The 24,995-nt window shown below is 44.4% G+C and overlaps 1 long non-coding RNA gene across 1 annotated transcript; it reads left to right on the forward strand.

Annotated features, from left to right (window-relative positions):
- Positions 1 to 100: 100 nt before the first annotated feature.
- On the forward strand, positions 101 to 4,332 carry LOC134167880 (uncharacterized). Its single transcript, XR_009966314.1, has 2 exons — positions 101 to 2,640; positions 3,845 to 4,332. It is a non-coding gene; the product is annotated as an uncharacterized LOC134167880 (long non-coding RNA).
- The last annotated feature ends 20,663 nt before the right edge of the window (positions 4,333 to 24,995 follow it).

The following is a 24,995-nucleotide window of genomic DNA, read 5'->3' on the forward strand; positions in this document are numbered from 1 at the left end:
GTGCCTGCTAGAGTGCTTATCCAGAGCCCTTGGAGAGGACCAGCAAGGCCACCCAAAAGACTGTGGTTTATCAGCAGGTTGCCCAAGGCTGCACGGGCAGTTGTTGTTCTCATACAGCTGAATACAGTTGTTTGCATATTGCACAGCGCTGGGGCTTTTCCTCTTCCTCTTAACTCTGTTTGGGCTCCATTGTACATGTGCCTGTGAGGGAAGTCGTGTTCTCAGTCAGCACCCAAATTGGTGTAACTTCCCCTGGGCAGTGGCTCCCAGAACTGCTGGGGAAGGGGAAGGGCTGAGGCTGCTCTGTGGGGACCTCAGAACTTCCCCTGCATTTGTTCTCCTCCCCTGGTTCCTCACACTGCTGCTGTCATGGGACATGTACCAGCTGGGGTGTCTGCCACAGGGGATGTTCATGTCCACTTGAGAGGAGCCATGGGCTTCCTGTGAAATCCCCCGATGAAGTAACAACTCTCACGCCATCCAAACTACTATGCATGTACCCGGCATGGCCCAGCCTCTCGTCAGCCCCGCCGCAGGAGGTGACCATAGGCAGCCCCACTGGCCCTGCCTGCGCATGGGAAGTGGTTACCCCTCACTCCCCTCTGCTGGGAGCTGTGCCACTGGCTGCAGTAGGGAGGGGAGAGGAGGAAAGTGACCCGTTTCTGCCTGCAGCTGTGCCAGTGCATCCCAAACCTTGGTTCAGCGCAGGTGAGACCCAGAAACTTGCCAAGTTGGTCCTTCTCTCCAAAGCTGCTCACCCTTTTCTGCAGGATGGAGCCCAAACCCACAGGCAGGCTTCCTTGGGTTTTGTAAGGTTTGACCTACAAGGGACTGGTAGAGTCTGTAAGGCCGTTGTGGATGTGTCCCTAATGTACAGATCATCTTTCTCACAATGCATTGAATAATTTCTGAGCTGGAAGAGTGGAGAGAGCCTGTGCCTGGGAACCAGGCGAGCCACCCCCTCTCTGTGTGTACTGGTTTATGTCCTGCACTGTTCTTATGGGCTCTAGTCCTACTGTGAATTCCACTGACAGCAGTAAAACACTGACAACTCCCCCAGGTGGACCTGAGCAGGATCAGAGCTCTTGGGAGATGAAAGCAAGTCCGATGGTGCGAAAGATGTATTTTCTCTTATCCCAAAGCCTCCTTTTGCCCTAGACACGATTATTGCAAGTGCAACAGGTCAATGTAGGTTCCAGCCCTGTAAGAGGATGCACCAGTTAATGCAGCAAACTTCAGAAATTCCCTTTCCTTTCTCTGAAGTCACTTTAATCCCTTGAGTGTCCAGAGATTAAAAGATATTTGATGACCATCCTAAACATTCATTGCACATTTCCGGTATCCAGCTGACCTCAAATCCTGAATGCAATGAATTTGCATTTGCTTCTAAAAGTGTCTCATTTTGTGAATCAAACTGTCATCACATTTGAAAATGAGACATTTGTATCTCTTGGAGTTTAAACTGCGGGATCAATTTCCCATTAATACTAAGGGTGTTTAAAGGACAAATTCTCTGCCTACTGCAGTGAAAATTTACCCCGAGGTATGACATTTCACCTGCCACCGAGTATAAGAGGGCTGAATATAATGGACTGGAATAGCTAGATTTGCACATGCTGGTAACAAAAGCGGGTGAGCAGTGGAGGATCCCATTACAGAAAACCTTTCCTATTTGTTTTCTCCTCCTCTTTTTTCAGCCTTCAAAACATGCATGCTCTTTGCAGTTTATAGAACTGCACTATTCAATAGCCTGTGCCTGAATTGTCGCAATTTAATCATGTACCATATGAGTGGATAAAGATAGCCCTGAAGAGCTTCCACTCAGAAGGGCATGAAGAAATGGGAGCACTAGGGTACATACCAAGCCTCAGAGCTGAGCAGCAGCCACACTGCCTGGCTCCAGCTTCACCAGTTCCTGTGCAGGACTGCAGAGCTACGAGTCCCATCACATGCTCTTCTGGTCACAGCTATGCTGATGGGCAGGGCTTTGCCACAGCTTGGCTCTGCTCCTCGGTGTGTCTCCATCCTGTGTTAGAAGAGAGGAGGAGGACAGTTGGCAAGCCTCAACCCCCTCCTCCTCAATGAAATATGGAGGCAACTGGAGTGAGCCAGCAGCAAGCTAAAGCACACAGAATAGCTGCAGATAATGTGAACCCAGGGGCATGGTGAACCTGAGCCTCTGCTGAGGCATGTTTCCCTGAGGAAGTGCCAACATAACCTCGGAAAACATACCATGGAATTGCACCATACTGTCCCTCCCTTGTGCTATCATGGAAACCAGATGCCAGGATGGAAAAGCACCAGGAGCTGAATATAAAAGCTTCAAGTGTCAGAGAGCCCTGCTCAGCCCTACCTTCTGCTGCAGGCCATCTATGCTTCCTGGCATTCCCTGGTCTCTTGCCAATTCCCATCAACAGCTGTGGTTTGTGGTTGTAATGCTCAGCATTTGTCTTCTCTTTCTCCTAGCAGACCTGCATCAAAGCTGGATGTGCAGCATGTAGCAGTTTGGGAGTCCCAGAATTGGCCTCCAAGCACAAAACCAAATCCTTCCTTACTGCTTTATCTTCCCCAAAGTCTGAGATGCTGCAAGAGTGAGTCTGTAACTCTTCCAGGCCCTCCTAATGGACTGTGTGAGGAAAGGTTATAACAAAGTGCTTTGTAATGCATCATTTTGTTTCTTTTAAAGAACAGGCAAGTGCCAGCAGTAAATCTGAAGCTGCACTGCCAGCCCAGAAGCAACCTGCTTACTGCATTCAGCAGATAAAATACTCTTCACTTCACTATGCTTATTCCCAGTTTCTGTATCTATGTATTACTGCTGAGAAGACAGTTTGGGTAGGAGCGGCTCCAAGATGTAAGTAAGTGTCTGTTAGTAATCCCATTCCTTGCTTCAGGAGGGCCCAGAAGTTCATTAGATGTTTAATGGCTTCCAGTCACTGCTGCACTGGATGGAGCTGAACTGGTCACCGAGAGGGGAAAGGTTCTCTCACACATTTACAAACCCAGAGGCATCTGTTCCCCAGACACAGATTTGTCTAATTCCCCTATACCACTGATGACCTGCCCTGAAATGCTATTCTCATTCCCTTAGGAAATCCCTTGGGTTGATATCAACTAGATAGTTATTTTTGGGTTCTTTCCCAGAGAGAGTGCACTGGATTGCTCTGAACCCTACGCACCAAATAAATACATCACTGGACTGTAGCAAAGGTCCAAAAAGCCTTATTCAAGGGGAAAGAGATTATTAATAATGAAGGGTAGTTCACTGTATTGTTTTGGAGCCAAGCAAAGCTAATAGACCTTTTTTATGTAGCGGAGATAAAAGTGTAGAATATGGAGACTGAATTGATTGCAATGTTTAATGGCAACATAAAAGGCAATTAATGAATTTCAATGGTTAACTCTGCACTGAAGTGAAACATGCAGCTCTCAAGCAATGTATGAAGCATTTTTAAAGATTGCAAAAGGCAGAAATAAAAGAAACAAGCCAAACCCCTTATTGACCAGTAAATGCCTATATTATTTTCTTTCCTGAGAAACTCATCTGACCAGATTTTAGATTCCTTTATCCTAAAGCTCTGGTGCATGTATGCATGTGTGGGCTTCCCCCTTAGCACTTCTCAAGATTAAACAAAGCCTTTACAAGGAGTTGATCAGTGATTAATTCTAACCAAATTCTCATGGTAGGGACAGATGGGAGTGCAGAGGGATTGCTCTGGAAGGAAGGCTCTAAGCAAGGGGAGTTCCAAACTGCTGCATGTTTGAACTGCCCCATGTTGTTTACTGCTACCCCATTACAGTTTCCTAATGTGAAAGTGTATTTTCTATTTCTCTGCAATAACAGGACAACATAAGGTTGGTAAGAGACAACAGCATCATTGGGTGGAAAAGCTGTGCTTCAGGGGGAAGGTTTTCAAATGTTCTGCATTGAACAAATTAAAGATTTATTGCAGAATAAACCTGCAGCCATTCCTTCTCCCTGACAGTCACTCTATTGTAATTTCATCCCTTTGCAGCCTTTCCAAACCCATCCATTTCTTCTGAAACTTTTGTCCAAGCCCGCGTTTGACATGAGGTCTTTTCCTGCACTAAGGTCTCCTGCTCTGCCGTATTTCATGGTAGCCATTCAGCCTTCCAGTGGGGACACATGCCCCCTCTTTGCCATCTGGCCACATTCAAGTCCTCAGAGTGCAGTCCCCTCTGTGCTAAACCCACGCTTGTCACACTCATCTGCAAAGCTTCTCACAAGCTCAGGGCCAGAGCCTGTCATCTGAACACACTGAGTTATGCCTCAGGACAGAAGTGACCCCATTAAAACCATTTAGAAGCACACATACTTAGGACTGTCTCGCTGCCCTTATGTTTCCCTCGGCTCTCACGTGGTTCCCTTTCACATCCCTGCTCAAGCTGGTGTTTTTTGAGCAAACCACAGAAATGCTGTATTCTCCATGTCTGCCCCTACCATCCTTTTAAAGTAAAATTCAAAGATAAACAACTAATTAATAATGGGAGCATGAAGAAGCAGGTACCATGCCCGTGCTTAGTACAGAAGAACAGTGTAACTAATGAATCCTAGTTTTCTCCTGATTTGGGCTCTGTGTGCCCTGTTTTTCCCACTGGAGCTTTCTCAGTGTGAAACCTTCACTCCTCCCTGCCCCAGTTCTTCCCTGCTATGTTTCCCGTCTCTCTTTTCCATCTCAGCAGCTGGGCAAGAGATGATACGTGCAGGTTGACTGGGTGGCAGACACATGCTGTTTGGTGTCCAGCAGCACAAACCAGATTTCCAGGAGAAAGTATGTCCTGGGACAGGGAGAACTGCTACCTGGAACAGGCCAAGGCAAGCTAGAGCCAGCTCTGCATGATTAGCCTTGCTGGGAAGCACGTAGTAAGGCACTGGCCTGCTCTGTCTTTGTACTCAAGTTCGTTGGTTTAGGACTAACTTAGTGACTGCTGTCGACATTGTATTTTGCCACACGGAGACAAATCGCCACAGCAGTAGAAAGCCTACATGTACAACTGATCTCAGTATTTGTGCTTCCATAGAACCACAGAATGGTTTGTGTTGGAAGGGACCTTAAAGCTCATCCAGATCCAAACCCCTGCCATGGGCAGGGACACCTTCCACTAGACCAAGTGGCTCCAAGCCCTGTCCAACCTGGCCTTGAACATTGCAGGGATAGGGTAGGCACAGCTAATCTGGGCACCCTGTGCCAGTGCCTCATCCTCTCATTATGCCTTAGACTGCGAGCTGCTTGGAGGAGGAATTGCCCCAGTGTTGCTGTAAAGCACCATACAAATCTTTCCAACTTAGTTTTTTATGTATGTCTGTAGTTACTGAAGTTTAACAGTGTCACTTCAGTCACTTAGAAACCATCAGAATGGGAGGCACCACTGACACCTCATCTTCTCACTTAACAATAAGTCCAAGGCCAGAAACATAGCTTCTCTGAGTTACAGCCTAGCACCTCACAAAGAGAAGACTATTTTCGTTTTTATCACTTTTTAGTTTGTTCATGGTCTGAGGAATCATACAGAATAAGGAGTATATGATCATGTATCTAAAACCCACACTGGTCTGTGATGCGTTCCTGTAGAGACACATGTTCATAGTGGAAAGCTTTATTCTAATCTGACCATTAACATAATGTGAACCTAAGCTCTGACTCCAGGAACCCAAACACTGGATCCAGATTGGTATAAACAGGCACAGAATGTTTCCCAGCTCATGCGTGGGGTTTAGCAGCTGGACATAAAAAATGCTCTCTTTTCATCAGTTGGATAAGCTCAGAATAAGTTTAATTGCAATGTGTGGTGTCAGCTGTAGTCCCTTGTCTTGCTAACTGGGTATTAAACAGCTGCATCTGGTGCTAGATTCAGTCCGAGGTACTGTATTCATGCTCAGGAAAAAGGAAGAGAAAGCATCTGGTGTGCAGTGTTCCAGTTGCTCAGCAAAGGAAGTGTTCTAAGTGCATGCCTGAATGCTTTGTTTTGTGGCAGCCTTCGTCTGCACCCAGCCTGTCCCTCTCAGATTAGAGAATGGGCAAAAGTCCTGGCGTTCCATTTCCTCTGCTAGCAAACTCTCCTTTGCAGTTAGGGAGATTTTAGCTTATGTGAGCAGTAAGGACTCAGTTTCTGTCCCTCTAGCTAACCCAGGCTTCTTAAAATGATCGCTCTCATATTTGGAAACCAAATATACCTACTGTGCAGGAGGTGGGTGACTGGGAATTTCTTATCCCACTGGAAAAGGAGTGCTGCCCGTCCACTTTGTATGAAGTCACTGGATGGTCTACAAGAAAATGTGTGTGCTGGTGGGGAAAGGGTTTTCTCAAAGGTCTTTCCTGGGTGCACTAGAATTATTTTAGTGTCTTCTGCTCTTTGGAGCATATTGATGGAATTGCATGGAGGCAGCAGTATAATGGGATACAGCAGATATAACAGTGTTAAAGAGCTAGATACAGCTGGTAAGCCAATAACTAAGTCATAGGTTTTCTTTTTTCACTCACTGTTCAGTAGCCTTATACTCAACATCACTTAGATCACAAAGATGAATTTGGTTTATAGTAGTCCAAATGAATGTTGCCAAACCAGCCAAGGTTTTGATCGGCTAAACTGAATTCTACTCTTCAGATGGGAATAAACAGCCAGGTCCTTTCAACCTGAGCCAGTGGTGCAAGGACAGAACAATGGCATCAGTGATACTGCAGCCCCATGGAGTGCTGAGCACCCTGTCTGCGGTTGTGACACCTGAGACTGAGGAACACATCCTATGGGATGGAGCCTGAGATGCTTCCCCTCGCTCATGTCTCACCCAGCCATGCCTAACACTGTTGTTCTGTGAACCTGTGTTTGTGCACTGAGTGTTGAAATGAGCCCCTGAGACTGACACTCTCCACAGCCCTTCCCTGAGGGGCTTTCTTTAACTTACCTATTTCCCCACCAAAAGATGGCAACATCCCCTGTGAACTGAAGAGCAAATTAAGTACCACAGCAGCAAAGGGAACAGCTGACACAAAGTGAAATGATCTCTTGAAAGTGTCCCTTGGCAATACCTAGATACAGCCCCAGAATCACTTAGAAGCCAGATGCTGTTCTGAGAGTTTCTAATAACGAATGAAGCACTTGGGGGAAAAAAAATGAGAAAAAAAGGAAGAGATAAAACCTCTCCAATGATGACATCGCTGCAAAGGACCAAAGTAAAATACCAGAGTCATGCTCCTGAGGTAGGCAGAATCCTCAGTGAAATCAATGAGTATTTGTTTCCATCAGGGCAGCACAATTGTGTTTGCTAAAAAAAAAACCCAACCCAAAACAAGAAGAAGTTCTCTTCTAGAGAGTAATGAACCAGTCTGGCCTTCTTAAATACTGCCTTCCCTGTTCTCTGAAGCATTGATTCTGTCCGTTAAATGGAATACTATTAGCTGCTAATTGATTTGAAACATTTTGTGAGTGAAAGAAAAGTTTGTGAGAAAGGTCCAGTTCAGATTATGGTTTTTTTCCTACTGTGGTCCTGGTGGTTTACTTCACTTAATAACCTGCCTTGACTGTGAGCTAATGGGAAGGCAAGTGAAATGCCTGCCACTCTACACCCCCTGCATTCACAGCCTCCTCCAACCCAGTGAAGCCCTTACTCGAAGACACTCACTGCTACTGGAGTGAGTAAATCTGGGTACTTTCAGGGGCTAAGGTGGAGAAAGGTGCCTTTGATATGAGCAGAGGTGATGACCTAGCTCTTGCTAAAGTGTTTGTAGCTTCTCCTCTGCACTGTGCAAACCTCTGCTGCAAAATAGGTGCATCTGGGTTTTCCCTCACCTGAGCACCATCAATTCAGAAGCATGGCCCGTGGCCATGACCTCCTGAACTGGTAATGCTAGATTATCTCCATTGCTTAGCAGGCCTCTTCTCTCCCTGGTCAGCTCAGCTGTTTGCTAGCAGCATGGGTTTTACCACTGCCACTGCTCACAGTGCTTCTCAGTGCAGCCATGTCCGTGCAATGATCATTGAAGAAATTCTGTATTTCACAAACTTTAATAAGAGGCTTAAAGATCCTGGTGTCTAATTGTTGCTCTATTCTGTAACAAGTCACTATTCTAATTTGTCTTTCTGTTTTCCAGTAGAGATAAAATACGATTAAAATAGCTGCAGTTCCTCTTTCCACCTTCCCTTATGATTACTGGTGTGCAGCCTTCCTTCTAACGCAGACTTAACACCTGCCATTTTCTCTTTATTCCTCTTTTTGCTTCCCTGCCTCATACAGGTGAGCTGTACAGCTGAGGAAAGGCAGCAAAATCTGAAACCAAAAGAGCTTTATGTTGCAAAATCACCATTATCTTTGATCACGGTCCAACACTGAATCCTCCTGCGTCATTTGACTTAGGGTTAGTTAACTGGGAGTGTGTATCACCTGAGGCTTCCATCCAGAGAGGCTGTGTTGGTCCTTTGCAGGGAGCAACTGCATCAACAGATGAACAAATTCAAAACTATCTCAGGCTCTGTAAGGGCAGAAGAGGAGATGACTAATGTAACCGGTCACGTGGAGTAGCTCCTCACAGCACGAGGAGATGACTTGCACCAGGTCTGCCAGAGGAAAAAGAATGAACTTCTGAAGCGCCTCAGTCTCCTCACCTAAATATCCAAATGACCTGTTTGGTCAAAGAGACTGAAAGGCATTCTGGGATTGTAAGTGCCTGTCTCCATGCACACATAAAACATTGCAATTGTTTGGCAGTACAGTATCTGGAAGCACTTCAGGCATCCTTAGAAGCATCTAATGATTTGACCTTGGCTTTTTGTCTGTGCTTTTCAAAATGTACATAGATCATTCACATTTCATTGTAACTGTTTATATTTCTGAAGAGCTACATTTACATCTGAGGATTTGTACTATCTAAAATGAGAGCCCCAAAGGATACATAGTGTGAATGTGACTGCTTCTGCAATCCCTCATCTATCAGCCATGCACTCGAGAAGGTGGAGGAATCTAGAAGGGGGAGGGCAAAACCTCGTGTTGGCTTTATCCAAGCTGAAGGGTGCTGTGAACCACAACAGCAGAACAAGGGCTCTCTGCAGAGCTGCCTCTCTGCCATTCTTGACATTTTGCTGTAAGAAATCCCCTCTCTTTAAAAATTATGCATATATTTATATATAAATATCTTTGGGTTTAGCATGCTTACTTTCTATTTTCATCCATGTAATGGAAAAGGACAAACGAGGCTGTTGCCCATGGACAACAGGCCCTATTGTCCCTGCTGAGTACAAATGGGAGAGGATGATGATGACTTCCTTTTCTCCTTCAGACTTTCTCCCTTAGGCTACCATTAGGCTTAAGAGCAGTATTCTGACTGTGCATGACACCTAAGGGCAGGTTTGCTTTTGTTGTTTTATCTACCTGTCTGGCTATCTACACATAAAATAAAGTCATCTTTTGTCACTGGTATACACACACATGTATAGTGTGCATATACATCCAATAGTACACGTGCAATTTAATAATCTTTGCTTGATGAAAACGCTCTGACCTGTTTTCTTGCCTACGTGTCATCTATACCTACCTGGCAGCAGTACTCCTACTATCAAAACAATCCACAGGCACTGAGCAGTTCTGTTACCACTCCTATATTTTATGATACGAGCTGTCAAATATAATCCCTAATTTTGTTTTTTGTATTTATCACAGTAATAATGTGGTAAAATAATTTTCTATTCAGAAGAAGCAATTAAATTAAAAGTGAAGGCAGAACTAACAGAAAATCTGTGGGTTTTTTAGTCATGCAGCATTTTCCAGAGTGTTCAGTCATTTTTTATGCTTCAATTATTACGTGGAATGTGGATGTCTTAGTACACAGCTGCTGTGAAAGCGTTGGTGATGCTCAGGGTCTGGGTATTCTTACTTGTACTTCTGAGAGATCCAAATCAAGGGTACCTTATAGTTTTGGTGAGCCCTAAAGAGTAAGTAGTATCATAAGCCTGCTTATGGTTTCAGTGGGAAATTCTCCTTGTCTCACCCCACCCTGCCAAGCAAGAAGCAATTTATAATGTTACAAGCATCAAAAATCATTCAACCCTGAGGCTGGTGTATGGTTTCCTTAGCTCTGTGTACCAGGACAAAGGTCTGTAGCATTAGAGGTGACAGCTCCCAGGTTTGTATTAAGCCCACATGGTAACGAGTCCAACGTGAATGGACTCAGAGCATGATTCTACTTCCCTTGAATTCAGTTCAGTGGATCTGGGTTGCTTCCTGCCTGGCACAGAGGTTCTGAAAGGTCTGCAGACTACAGAGAAGGAGAAGGGGTAGTGACCTGCCATCATCTTGGGTACATCATCACACCTCAAAATCTGTATGTGCTAGTTGCAAAAACTCCTTTGTGTAGAAGTGGAAAGTCATGTCAAGCACTTGGTTGAGCCTGCTCTCTTACACAAAGCACAAGGAGTACTGGCACATCTCTGCTGTTATACCCAAGCTGCTTCTGCGAAAATCTTCTTTCATATCTTCTTGGCCATCTCCTCTATTTGCTCCAATCTATACAAGCTTCTAGGAGCCTCTGGGGCTTGCCTGAGCACTCCCCTTTCCCTGCTTAGGCAAAGGCAGCGAACAGTTACATGGTGTTCCAGCCCTGGCCTTGCCTGAATGTTACCCAAGGACTAAAACAAAGTGCAGTGATTTTCTCTGAGTTCATCAAGCAGGTCTTGCAGCACATCTGTACTCACAGATGGCTTCTTTTATATCCCAGGATACTCTTTTATCTAGAATACGTTAAAGTTACTAGTGTAGCAAATCCATGTATGTTGATGAGAGGAACTAAGTTTATCAGTTTAAGTCAACATAGGTACACGTATGAAAATGAAGATAAATACATTGACATATAAATAAACCTCTGAGGTCCCTTCCATTCTCATTCTTTCTCAAAGTGGTTTTGGGGGGAACTCAGTATTCACTAAGATTTGGCAATTACCAGGGTGATATTCAGCTTCTGAAGAGAAAGTAGCAGAAGTGGTTAGGCTTTTGGGTGGTTGATTTGCCTCTTTCAGATTGAATAATCACCTTTGCCAACACTAATGCTCTGCTGTTTGAGGCTGCCAGGAGTTTTGTCTTGGCTGTATCCATGTGGTACTGCTGCCTGTCCCATTTGGTCTCCAAACATGGCTTCCAAAGATGAAGGCTCAATGACACTTCATGGCAAAGTTCTGAAAATCATTGTCTGGATTCCAGGTTACTCAAAGGAAAAAAAAACAGAACTTCTATTCATCTTTCACTATGAAGGTGCTGAGGCGCTGGCACAGGGTGCCCAGACAAGCTGTGCCTGCCCCATCCCTGGCAGTGTTCAAGGCCAGGTCGGACAGGGCTTGGAGCAACCTGCTCTAGTGTCCCTGCCCATGGCAGGGGTTGGAACTGGATGAGGTTTCAGGTCCCTTCCAGCCCAAACCACTCCATGATTCTATGACATGTGTAGTTTCACTAATGAAGCAAGCTCCAAAACAAGGTTATTTGTGCTCCCCTGCTTTGGCGGTGACAAGTAGCCTAGGGTGTGCACTGTTGCCAAAACCCGAGCCGTGATACAGGCGAGTCAGAAGTGAAGCCTCCATCAGTAGGATGTGTACAGAGAGGAAATCACATAATTAACGCCATGAAATACCCTTTAAATATATTTTTGTGTTTCTTGACGCATTTTGCCGCTCTCTTTCGTTTTAAAGGGAGATGGAGAGCCCTTTGGCATTAGCCATTTGAGCAGTGGGATGTTCTTCCAGCACTTGCTGGGGAATGCAACTTTCCGCTTTATTCTTGCTTAGCTCTTACAACACATCCACCTGGGCAGCAATTTATGCGTGACTTTCAGTCAGTGACCCCGCTTTCACATAGAAGGAGCCTTATTTTCCTTTCCATCCCGGCTTTGCCAAACACAGACATTTAAAGCCCCCGAGTCAGGCTTTAAAAAAACCCATCAACATCGCACAGCCGGCTTAAGCCACGATCCAAAACGCTAAGCTAATAGTTTTAGTGAGCTGTTAGAGGCTGGGAAGCAGCCGAAGGGTCTCGCCCCGCACCCAGGCGCTGCGGGAAGATGGCGGCCCCTTTAAGGAGGCTGACCCACCGCCACCTCCCCTGCCCGCCCGCCCCTATTCCGCTGCCCGCCTCTCGCACGCCCGCCCGCACGGCCGGTGCCCCGCGGTGCCGTGCAGCTCGCGCCCCCTCCCCCTCCTTCTCCTCCTCCCCCCTCCTCCCCCCGGCGCCGCCGCTATCGCGCCCTGCCCTGCGCGGGCTCCGGCCGCGCCGCTGCTGTCGCTGCCTCCGGCCGAGCGGGGGGAGGCGGCGGCCCCGGCCCCGGCTCCCGCTCCCGCCCGCAGCGCCGTCCGCGGGGCGGCTCGGTGAGTGTCAGCGGCGCGGAGGGCGGGGGGCCGGGCGCGGCGCTTCATCCTCGCATCATCCCCGGCGGCGCGGCCCTGCCTGCCCCTGAGGGGACGCGGCTCCCATCTGTTGCTCTCCCCCTCCCCGGGGCTGAACACGCTTCCCGGCAGTCTCTCAGCCGCTCCGCGCCCCTGCCCTCCCCGTCCCGCCGCAGCTTCGCTCCGCAGCGCCCTGCGCTCAGCCCCCCGTGGCGCCTGGCGGTGTGAGGAGTGGGCTGCGGCCTCTCGCGGCGGGGACAAGCGGCGGCTGCTGCTCTGGGGAGACCTCGCGGATCGCCGGGATCTACCCTGTGGTAAATAACCCTCCTGCGGCGTTCCACCGCGCTCCGGCGGGGCTCCTTCCCCTCGCCGCGGCGGGTCGGAGGCGGAGGACATGGTGCGAGTGCCGGCGGCTCTCCCGGTCTGTGGCGGGGGCTGAGGGCGCGTTCCCCGCCCGCCCGGTACAGAGCGCGGAGAGACCGAGTGACAGCGTTAAGGGTTAACCGGGAGGAGGGAACCTCGAGAAGGGCCGCTGCAGCCCTTCCGACTGTGGCTGAGCCGTGCAGTGAGCACAGGAACCGCTGGGAATTTGTCATAGTCAGGGTGTATCCTGCAGGTCTGTGCGCTGTAGCTGTGATGCTGGGGCTGTAATACCAGGTAGGGTTAAGGTGAATTAAGGAGCTGTAACAGGAGGGTGTTGTTTCTAACCTATTCATTTAAATAGCTGATAAAATCAAATTGTAATTGGATTTTTCTTCTTTGCTGTGCTGTTCAAGAATAAGGACTTGTGCAACTCAGTTCTGTTTTGTTACTTTCTATTTTACTGGTATTGAATCTTATGTGGTAGTAAAATATAAGGAGCTTCTACTCAGAAACATTTCAGATACCAAAGAAACCAAGAGGCTGTTATGAAGGTTTTTGAAGTGTTCCTGAATGTTTCTGTTCCTTTGCATCTGTGTCCTGGTTCCAAATGTCAGCGGTAGTGTGACAGCTGTCCTGCTGTGATACTGGAGTCTTACTGACCTGTCCAGCCTGTCAGTCTGAATTTCTTTTAGTGCAGTATAGAAATAAAGTGTTGAATAGCATGTATGTTAATTCTCAGGGCAGTAGAACATTTTCTAGGTTGATCTAATAATCTGTGTTCTCCCTTATTACTGTTTCTATTGCTAAAAACTGCAAAGTTTGTTTTGGTCAGAGTTCACACCCCCCTCTGACACAAATGGCTTGCTTTTTTTGTGCTCTGACTGCATGGACTTAAAATATAGCTTTAAGTAAACTGGCATTTTCTGTAGTAGGTTATGGCAGCATTGGACAGAAGACATTTTAGTCACTGTACTGAGATTACTGTAGTCAAGTTTGGAATGTGAATCCAAATTTAGAAGGTTCCACCTGACAAATATGTTTGTTTGGCAAGGTGTGTTGTTTTGCAAAACATCTTCAGTTCTTTGTGGCAACTTTAACAGCAAAATCCTGAACCATATGAATAAGATATGGCCGTTTTGGGAAGTAGGAATGGGTTCTTTCTGGCATACAGAGTATTCCATTGCTGAAACAGAAGCTTTCAGTAGAAGGTAAGGGGTTTTATCAAGTCACACTGTCACATTTCTTATTGCATGTGTTAGCTGTCAGAGAGTAGAGGCTATAGAAAGAAGTGATCCAGAATCTGGTTTAAAATACCCCTGTCAAGCACTGGTTGCATGAAGGTAAGGGATAAATTTGATCCCAGCTGTTATGCAACTTCCATTTGTCATCAGGTGCTCTAGATTTTCTTCATTGTTTGCAGTTTAGCTGGGGCCACCTGAGGTGGGGGATTACTGAAGAGAATGTCTTTTGGAATCGAGATTGTCTTTTGGAATTCTCTGCCTCTCCATCTGAAACCTCTCATGTGGGAGCCTCGCTGCCTTTAGAAATGTGATGTTCTTGCACATGGAACTGTCCTGTCCTCTTATCTGGGTTCTGTGGGAGTCTTAATGTCTGTATAGCAAAAGGAAGCAGTTTTGTTGTGTCTTTCAGTAGTTGCGTATCTTAGCAAAATAATTGCTTTTGAAATTGATTGAATGCAATTGGTAAAATAGTTTAGGGACAGTTATGTGGGGAAACTTCAGGTGTCTGTCACCAAGCTTCTAACTGTGCTTTCTAGACACTTGGAATTAATCCTGTAAAGAGACAGAAGGGTGGGGAATATTTGTGTTGCTGCTTACTGAATTATTGAGTGATATGGTAACATAAATTGGCTCTGTCATTTGGAAAAGCGTATGTAGGGGCCACTTTGGGTTTCTGTAGCTGCTTAGGCATGGTAAACATAAATGGTTTTATTCTCCCTGTGTATCTGGGAGAATAAAGATACACAAACAGCCTGCAGTACCCTTGCTGCCTTTTCTTTTTTGTTACTGCCTGCCAGCTGCAAAATGAAAGCTTACGTGCAAGAAGTCAGATCTGTTTTTTAAGCAGTCAGGTTTACGTGTGTGTTGTTTTGTTTGTGCTTTTTTAATTGAAGAAATAAGGTTAGTAGTGTGAATCAGGGTTATCACCTTTGGCCTTCCTAAAAGTTGCTCTCTCATAGTTGCACCAGGAGCTTTAATCATTGGTATAGGTAGATTTAAGTTGAGAAGAATGTTTCCTGTCTGTTAAGGTAATGTTAATGACCCTGAAGTATATTCTAAATCAATAGTATGAGACCTACTCCTTGTAAAAATGTTTGAAAATGCATGTTCAAAGCTGAAACATTTTGTGTTGTCAAATTACATCTCATGGGCTGTCAGCTGTAAGCAAATGTGCTGCAGGCGAAGTTTGCAGCCCAAGTGAATGCATGTGTGATGAACCCACACAGGGTTTGAAGGCAGTGCCCACTCCTGTGCTTACACCAGGAAGCAGTGGCATCCCAGTAGTCGCTTTGGTCCAGCTGAATCCCTCCAGGTCTATCCACATGGCTCCAGAGGTGATGAGGGTGAGGGGACTGGGGATATGGGGGAAGCTGTGTCTGGACTGGAAGGAGTTAGGTGCTGGGGAACGTGAAGCCTTGGCACTGCTTCCTGGCTGCGGCACCTGAAATCCATGCACCAGTCAGGCAGGGTGAGGTTTATTCCAGATAGTTTTCCAGGTGTATTTGGTGGCCAGTTGTAGGCACCTTTTGACCTTGTTTCTACTCCTGTTCACTTGCATATGTGGAGAGCATTTTGAAATAAATGGAGGGTTTTCTTGCGTACCTTATAAACGTTCCCTTAATATCAATCTGTGGACCTATAAGCTCAGGTGCATTAGCATTTTTTTTCCATGTGATTGTGGAAAATCTAACTACCTACCTAGTGTGGAGAAGTCTGCATCTCTCTTCATGTGTGTGAACATGGGAGCTTATTTGGTTGCCTTTAATGTCAGGATCTCTTAAAATTCACCTCAGTTTCCCCCCCCTCCTGTTATTCAGGAATGTTCTTTGGAGTGCTACAAGTTGGCTGCTGCAGCTGGCAGAGTGTTTCAGGCTGCCTCAAATTTGCTGAGAGTCATAGGCTCTGTTATATAGGCACTGTTTGACGTTTGCAGTTCCAGTGCTTACTGGAGAGATGTGCATTGCAATTATATAAACAGCAGAGCCTAACAGAAACCAACAATAATGAGCAGTTTTTGAACTGACTAGGTAAAGCTGAAAGTATTTTTATGTACAGCCTTTTCTTCTGTGTTCCCCATCTTCTGTGCTTTTAATGGCATTCTCCTTTTTCAAAATGGCATTTTGTTGTCTGGGTCACATGAAAGCCTGATGCACAGACAACACTTTTGCTGTGGAAACAGTGAAACTAGTTACAGACAAAGCATATTGAGAGGTGTAAGTAAAAGAGTGAATGCTTTTTGCCTTTCATTCATGAGAGTTTGATTTTCAAGGTAGTTGTAGATGTGAGATAAAGTTTGACAATGTCCTGCTCAGCGTGTGTGGCTTATAAACTCACATCTGTTGTTATGAACCTTGTCATCTGGCTCTACTGCCATCTTCCTTAGCTGAAACAGTGGTAATGTTTGGTAGGTGAAATGTTTGGTAATTTATCTCTGGTTAACTCTGGAAATACTAATACTGCTCATGACATTGATTTGTAAAAGGATTTTTGGTACCAGACCTAATGTTTTGGAGTGTCCTTTGACATGACTTTATCAGCACCTAGAAAAAAGGGGTTTTATGTTTCTAGAACCTCGACAAGGATTGGCTCATTGGTGTCCATCACAAATATGTCATTTGCCTTATTTGCACTAACCTAAAGTTCTGGTGTTGCATTTGAGGAGTGATGTATGACTGACCCAACCCAGCATCTTTTTTTACTACACAAAAATCATTGTGGGACTGTAGGGGGAATTGGGGACTAAATAGTTCTGAAACAGATTGTAAGGAAGTCCAATCTCCATGTCTATAAAACTAGTTTCCTTTAATAATGTATGTATGGGAGGATTCATTTTTATTCTTCTGTTCAGTGGAAATGCTCTATGGTTTGTGGGCTTGTTTTTTCAGTGTTTGGCTGATTCTCTGGCTTTTACCTACAGCACTTGGGATTCCCAGGGTGGTCCCTGTGCAAATAGTGTAATTAGGTCTGGGACAGCTTAGCTTGTGAGAGTGAGTGTGTTCAGGTTGGTGTGGCTGTAGCTACAGAAATAGCTCCCCTTGAAAAACAGGCCTTCGTCTGCCACCCACACCAAAACCTAAAGCTTCATCCTGTAGGCAGTTAATACGTTTGTCTGGAAGCTGATTCCCATCAGCAAATGCTTTACCTGAATCAATGACTACCAGGCAAAAAGAGTTTTCTATGGGTAATCACTTTCCATATAAGAAACCCCAGCAGAACACTGGCCTAGATAACATTTTTAATAGCACTTTTTTCTTCAAACTGCGGGGCTTAACTGTTCCCCAGTAGCAGGAGGCTGCTCTGTGAGCAGATTCTGTTTAACTGGCATGGTTCAAAAGACTCTTAAATTCAGCCATGAGGCAATTCTGGTTCTCCTTTAGTAGCAGATGATTAAATTAAATGGAGTGTTAGCGTGAGTAACTTTTTCTGGTGTGCTGTACAAGGTAATAGATGAGTTCTAGGAGCCCGAGTTGTAAATTAGCTGACTGGAAAGCCCTGTTTCTGTGACGAGTGGCTCTAGCAGTTGTATAACTTCAAAAGTCGGGTCTAATTGTGTATTCTTCCAGTCAGGTGTGGCACTGGGTGATGGCTAGGTCTCCTTTTTATTACAGCAGTCTTGAGGGTAGCATCCTCACAGGGACAGGGAGCTCTTGTCTTTTTGTGTTGGACAACAAAGGGGTTTGTTTCGGCTTCTGATGTACAGATCAATTGGACCTTTTTATTGGGAAAGTAATTTTTTTGAATTCCAGCACTGCTACTCTGACAAGCTGTAAGAATTAATAAGGAATGGATTCATAGCTCCTATTTTTATAAACAAAACCTTCCTGTTTAATGTCCCTGAAAGTGAAACTTCTCAGGCAAAGCGCTTTCTGGGCATGAAAAGCCAGTTCTCTTCTTTCTATTTCATTTGCACCTTTTATGTGCTGAGACATATGGTTATTTGAAACTGTTCATTCTTAATGTGGAAGTGAAATATGTAACCGCTGGACTTGATGAGGCTTTATCTCAAAGATAAAATTGCTGACCTTTTATCTAAATGAAGATCAGAGACAAGGAAGAGCCTTACGTAAGGATTGCTTATGGGTAGTAGTTAATTAAGAGTTTAGATTTCCTGCTTGTGTGTAGAACTCTCATGTGGGGAGACAGGGATTTATCAGCTGATCAGGCAGTTGAATTGTGTTGATAGTTTTGATTTGTTTTTTTGCTCTGTGTACTTCTTGAAAAGATTACTTGCTGCTTGCTCCCGTGTGCAACTGGCTAAAGTCGTATCCTTCCGAACACTTAACTAGTACTTTAAGTGCTTAAACTGTTCCTTCGTTAACATCTTCAAGTTCAGAGCTGAATTGATTTCTTAGCAGTGGTAACAGAACAACATGACCTAGTTGGTATGTCCAGGCTTGAATTTGGAGGATGATCTCACAAGAACTTGAAGTAGGCTGACAAAACCCGAATTATTTTCTTATCTTTTCTGAAGTTTCTGGTTTTAGCAATGTTCAGGTTTGTGATGGTGATTCTCTTCCTGTAACTATAGCTTCTTAATAAACATGGGGAAAAATCTTGTCCCAGTGGGGAACTTGCTGTACGTGAGCCTGGCAGTAAGTCTAGTAAATGGCAATGGAGGAGGCTACTGATTAGGACCTAATACTTTAAGCAAATAATGTTATATAATATTGATGTTAATATTGTGTCAGGTTTTCAGAGGAATTTCAGTCAGACTACTTCAGTAGGTGCCAAATGCAAGGTTTGGAAGCGCATGTTGTAACTGGAGTCTGTCTTAAAATCTTTTGACAGCTCTTCAAATGGTTCTAGTGTCCCTCAGCTTTACAGCAGAGTGTTTTTTTTCAGGGCTTATGCCTCTTGCTTCGCTTCGCTCTCTCTCCCTAACCCAGGATGGACCTCAGTCTGACCCCATTTACAGTCCTGTGAAAACTCATGCTCTAATATGCATGTGTCCAGCCAGGAAGTATGGGAGAAGAAATGGGTTTGGATGGAGATGACTGAGGTGAGGAGCGATGGCAGTTAACTGAACAGCAGCTTACTCTGTGCTGAAAGCAGGGAAGAATATTAACTAGAATCTGAGACCAAGTTGGGGAGAAAAATTGTTCAAAGACTAGCAAAGAAGTTGTTCTGGGAGCTTGTTGACTGTGTGCAGAGTATCAGGCAGGTACAGAGGGAGTGTGTGGGTATAATGCTGCTTCTCACTCAGCATCTTGGGGACAGCAAGGGAAATAGGGACTTGCTGGACAAAGAAAATGCATGAAAAGGAATTGATGGGGAGAGGGCTGGACAGGAGAAGTAAGACCAGGAGCTGGGATTTTGTTAAGAAGGCAGATAGGTCTGTTGGATAAGGAACTTGGGATGTTAAAAGTAGAGTGAGAAAAACTGTAAGGAAGGGACTACAGTGAAATAAATCATATTGAGTTTTGTCCAGTGCCATTAGTAACCATTGTGTCTTCACCACTTTAGCTTAATACGTATCTCCAAGTGGTGGAAATTGGTGTTGTGAGCAAGTGGTTCTGATTGTGGTGATGTGCCATGTAGCTATGAGGATGAGTTGTTCAGGCTCATCTCCTAGTTAAGAGTTTATACTTGGCCTTTCTTGTTAGGCTGCAAAACAGTGTTCAAAAGTAAAGGAACTGCAGAAAGCAAGCAGCCTTGAATACATAATAGTGTGCCAGTTCTCCCATTAGGACCCTTGCTTTATCCCCACGATGAAGTGGCTGGTGCTGGTGAGTGAACAAGTGCTCAATAGTTCTTCATTGCTTAGTACCGTACTGTGCTCTTGCTACATTGCTGCAAAGATGCAATGAATTTCCTCTTAGAGAGTCTGATGCTGTTCTCTGTACAGTTACTTATTATCAGAATGCTGTAGTGTGATGAGGAAGTGGTTTGTTTCCTATTTCATATGAGGACCAAAAGCACAAAGAAGAGAAGTTCAGCTGTTTTTGCGTGGTTAGAAATGACTGGAACCTGAGTCTTTTTAGACTAGTTTACATATTGCACCCATATCCCCATTGAACTTGCTAGTTTTCTCTTCCTGTGATTCCATTCTTATGCTGTAGTCTGACTTCACTGTTATGTTCATTCTCAGTCTCTTTGGACTTGTAGCTGCTGTAACCATACTGAAGAACAAGGCAGTGCTCAAGGTCATTCCGTTGATCATAGCAGCAGCATGTGCCCATTTAATTTTGTCAAAAAGGCAAAGTTATTTCTAGTTTCTTCTTGTGCGAACCTGTTTTTTTTTTTTTTTTCAGAGAAATGAGGAAGGATTAATTCAGGCATTGTGTGCTTCTGAACTCATATTCTGGTGTTAGTAGTGCCTGCGAACTTTTGGTCTTGATGCAGATGGATTCATTCCTTAGCTGTGCTGCAGTCACACAGCTTTAGGGCCAAACTGCTACTGGTTTTAAAAATAAGCTTTTTAGAGTTTAAATGTTATGGCAAAGTTGAAGCGCTGCAGCTTTATTAACAGAACTGTGGGCAATGAATTCCTTTCAGTTACGGTGAAAGGAGGAGGAATGAGCTGATTTTTATATTTCAGTTGAGGGTCTCTGTTGTCCATATAGCTCTGCTTAGCTGTTTAATTTGACAGATAGTTCTGGGCTGCTCCAGCCACTGGAAGGAAGGAACCAGAAGCTCTTTCTGTTCTGTAGAGCCTTGTGGCTTCTCAAGTTTCTCTTTAGAAGCAAAAAGGTATCAACCAATGTAAGATGTAGAAAGCTGCTGTTTCTCTGCTGTTAGAAGGAGGGGTAAAAAGTCTTTAGAGAAATACTATGAATGAGGCTTATGTTGGTTAGAAAACTGCACAGTATATAAAAAAAGAAAGAAGTCTTTACTCCTGGGTAAAGAAAAGAACAGCCTCTGCTGATGGAGCTGTGTTTTTTTGCCTTTCCTTGCCAGGCCTACTGTGTTGGCTTATGTTCAGTTAATGTTTGGCTGATCAGCTTTGCAGCTAGCAGGACTAGGAGTGCTTTTGCTGTAGATTAAGTTTGGTGGAAACTTACTTTCTCTTGAAAGCATTGCATTCAGTGGTAGTAAATCTCTTTGGGTCTTAGGGTAGAGATTTTTCTCCCCTCTTGAGGAGGGGAATGATAACAGTGCTTTTGAGCTGAGGAGTCAATCTGTACTCTGGGTTTCTTAGAGTGCAGCTGGCTTCTGATGTGATACTGGGTCCATGACAAACAGTGTTCAAACTAGAGGTACTTTCATGTGGAAAAGGACCCCTAAACAAAGACTTTAAACAATAAGAGCCTCAGGTGCTGTTTTCTGGCCCTACGTTGGCTTTTTGTGTGTTTAGTTACGTGATGTGTCAGCTCTGCCCACCTTTACCTCTGTGGGTGGATTTATGCAATTGAAGTATCTTCAGTTCAAGTAAGAATTGTAGTGACACTTCATAAAAGAACGTGAAGTGCAACATACTGAAGCGCAGCTACGTGTGGGTGAGTCAGGAGGGAGTTGGGAGTAGCAGCACTAAAAAAGAAGGAAGTACAGTCATGATAAAACTTTGCTTAAAAAGGAAGAAAGAAAAGAAAACACACCCCCCCCCCCCCCCAGCAAACCAATAACCATCTGTCTTGAGAGGATCGGAATGCAGTAAGGTGATGTAGTTTGTATCTGATAGCTACTCTCTGTGTATAGATTCTTATGTGTTTGTGTGTCTGTAAATGTGTAGCCATATACTTGCATGTCTGTTTCCACGCTGTTCAGTCTTGTTTCCTATATCTCAATTAGAGCAGTTTGTATCCCAAGCAGATTTGAGCTGATGTAGAACCCACATTCATTTTTCAGGCAACTCACATTTTAATTGCTGGCCAAAATACTTCAGTGGTTTTGCAGCCTCTATTTTGGTATCACTGATAACGGACTTTGCTTCTGCTCGTATTGCATCTGTTGAGGGCAGAACCTCTCTGCTGGTGGACAAACATCAGGGCATGCTCTGTGCTGCTGACAGTTGTCAGGATATAATAAATACTAAGTACAATACAGTTCAGTTTTCACAGTGTGTTGGCTTTACAGCACTGCCAGTGTGATTCAGTGCTGCTTAATTTTGTGTTGTTGATGTATATGCATTAGCTTCAGAAAAAGAACCCCAAATCACTTGCTAACTTCAAGTAATTTGTGTTTAGCTTCCACAATTCTATAGCTTCTAGCTTCCTCAGAGAACATGTTGTCTTTGGTCTTAGTATCTTTGCATATCAAAAAATGAATTTGAAAGCCAAATGCTGTCTTTAAAATGAAAAGCACAATTGTTGTGCTTAGAACTGGTCTGCTTCCTGGTTCTGAATCAGTGTTAGAAAAAAACAACTACATGTATTTACTTTCGTCCTCGTAAAATGCTGCTCTTGGCAAAAGGATTGGGTGTTTCATTTTTATTGTGTCATAAATGAGCACAGAATTAACTGTTCTAGATTCTTCCTAATAACATAATCATAAGAAAAATAAGCTATTTTATGTTGATACTTCAGCATATCTTTTGTTTCCAAGGACTGTGTTCAGTCTTAATTTGAGCTGGTGTTACAACTCGGCTTTGGAAGTTCAGTGAAATAAAAAATGAAGACAGTGAGTGTAACCCTTGTTACGTATGTCTGACTAGTCATCTTAATATCTTATACCCTAATTCTTTAGCGTGTTTGAGCTCTCTCGTAGTGTTTTGTTCGATTTATACTCGGTTTAGTTAAGGTATTTTCTTTCCCTTGCCCTAGGGGATCCTGAGTACGGATTTGCCACATTTCATTTTCTACCCTTCACTGAAGGAGGGCACCTCATAAAATTATTTTCTTCTCTTACCAACCGGTTATTGTGTGTAACATCATCTCTTCCTTACTCCTGTCAGCTGCGTTCTGCTTCATAAACTGCTGAGGTTGCTGTTAACAGGATGGGCTGTGAACGCTGCAGTACAAGTAACTGGAAGGGTTCATGCTCTTGAGTTGTGTCTGATCAGATAGTTTCACTCTTACTGCTCTGTACTTTCTAATCCTCTTTTATTTTTGGCATTTATGTAGAACTTCTTGCTCATACTTCAGGAAATACCTGGCATAGATCACATTCTTCATGTTATCTTTTGTTTTTACCAACCATACTTTTCTCTCCTTTATTCTCTCCCAAATACTCATAAACCCAAGATGTTTAGAGTAACTGTTACTAGGAGCATCTAATTCAGTAGTGTAATAGCTCTGTTTTTTATCCCTGTGCTGCTTTGTAGTATTAATACTTGTAGCCTCAACTTTGTAGAGATGATTATTCCTGCCTGAGAAGGAAATTGTTTGAGTTTTGTCTCTGAACTTCCATATTTTATTTCCCCCTGTCCCTCCTCCTGCCTGAGCATTTCCAGGGATCATGGGAGGATGCTCATTAGGGGCTGTTTTTCAATTCTGAATGTGAGGCCAGAAGTCCAAGCAGGTTTCATTTGAACCGTGCTTTAGAACTGGGGATGGTTTGTTGAACAGGACATGGCTTTTTCTTTTCCTTCCTTTATGCTGTGGTTCTCAGGGTTTCTCAGGTCTTGTAATTGGGGCAGACTTTGTGCCTGTGGTAATCTGGTTTTCTGACAAACACTCCTTTTAGGTCTGAGTAAAGTTTACAGTGCAGAAACAAACCTTTATTCTTTGCAAAGAGCCATGAGCTGTATTCCCATCCTTTCTGAAACAGTCCTTCCAGAAAAAGGAGGGAATTCTCACTTCTGCAGCAAAGCTGATCTTCAAGGTCAATACGTCAGACTTTTCTGGTATGATTTGAGGAGAAGTAGCAAATTCACTATCTCCTATTGTTTTTGTTAACTAGGATAAGTGCTGTTCATCATAGGCTGCAGGTAATACCTCTTGAAAGATGCAACTCATTTGTCAATGTCTGTTATTGCCTGAGGCTTCATAATGGCATACATTTCTTAGAATCAGAGGTTTGGGTTGGAAGGGACTTTAAATCTCATCCAGTTCCAACCTACTGTCTCATCAGGGACAGCTTTCACTAGACCAGGTTGCTCCAAGCCCCATCCAGCCTGGCCTTGAACACTGCCAGAGATGGGGCTGGAGCAGCTTCTCCCAGCAACCTGTGGCAGTGCCTCAGTACCCTCGCAGGGAAGAATTTCTTCCTTATAACTAATCTGAATCTCCCTTCTGTCAGTTTAAAGTTACTCCCCTTGTCCTATCCTACATGCCCTATGTAAAAAGTTCCTCTCCAGCTTGATTGTCATCCACCTTTAGATACTGGAAGCTGCTCTAAGGTCTCCCCAGAGCCTTTTCTTCTCCAGGCTGAGCAACCCCAGCTCTCTCAGCCTGTTTCCGTAAGAGAGGTGCTCCTGCCCTTTGATTATCTTACTTACATGGGAGTAATTCTGAAGATCTGTCTGGGCTTTTGTTGAAAAGGTGATAATATTTACTTGGATGGGTGTATTCCTTCCCCCCCGCCACCCCTCCTTCCCCTTTTGTAGGTTAATTATGAAAAGTAAACCCTTTGGGGAAGTTTGACTGACACAGGAGCCATGTCCTCAGAAACTCTAGTGATTAGTTCCTCCTTTGCTGTAGCACCTCACCAAATAGTTGGCTCTGTGTGTGCTTTTCAAAATGGCAGGTATTTAATCTTTAAATGGAACTAGTTTGGTCATGGTCTTTAAATATGCTGCATTGTTGTTTTAACAGCTAACTAGGCTTCAAAGACATGATGTTGTAAAAGATCTCTGAAAGCTACAGCACCAGTACTGTCCGATGCTGATTGAGACTTTCAGCTTTTGTAGCTGAGTTACATGTGTTATCTAAACTTGTCTTTATAGAAAACCACAGTACAGATCAAGATTGGAAGAGTACTTCAGGGCCTTTAGCCTATCCAGAGCAGAGAGAATGGAAATGTGTTGTCTGGTGTGTTTGCCTGGTAACAGGGGATCGGTTCTGGCTGCTTATCATATTCATAAGACAATGATTACATTTGCATTTGTATCATTGCCCAGCTTCTGACTCACTGGAAGGTGTGGATAGTAATGCATAATGTACTGCATAGAAACATAGTACTTGGAATATACCAGTA

The sequence above is a fragment of the Pezoporus occidentalis genome, unplaced genomic scaffold (genome assembly GCF_034315485.1).
Source record: "Pezoporus occidentalis ecotype Australia unplaced genomic scaffold, CSIRO_AGI_Poc_V1 ctg3, whole genome shotgun sequence".
NCBI classification, from domain to species: Eukaryota; Metazoa; Chordata; class Aves; order Psittaciformes; family Psittacidae; genus Pezoporus; species Pezoporus occidentalis.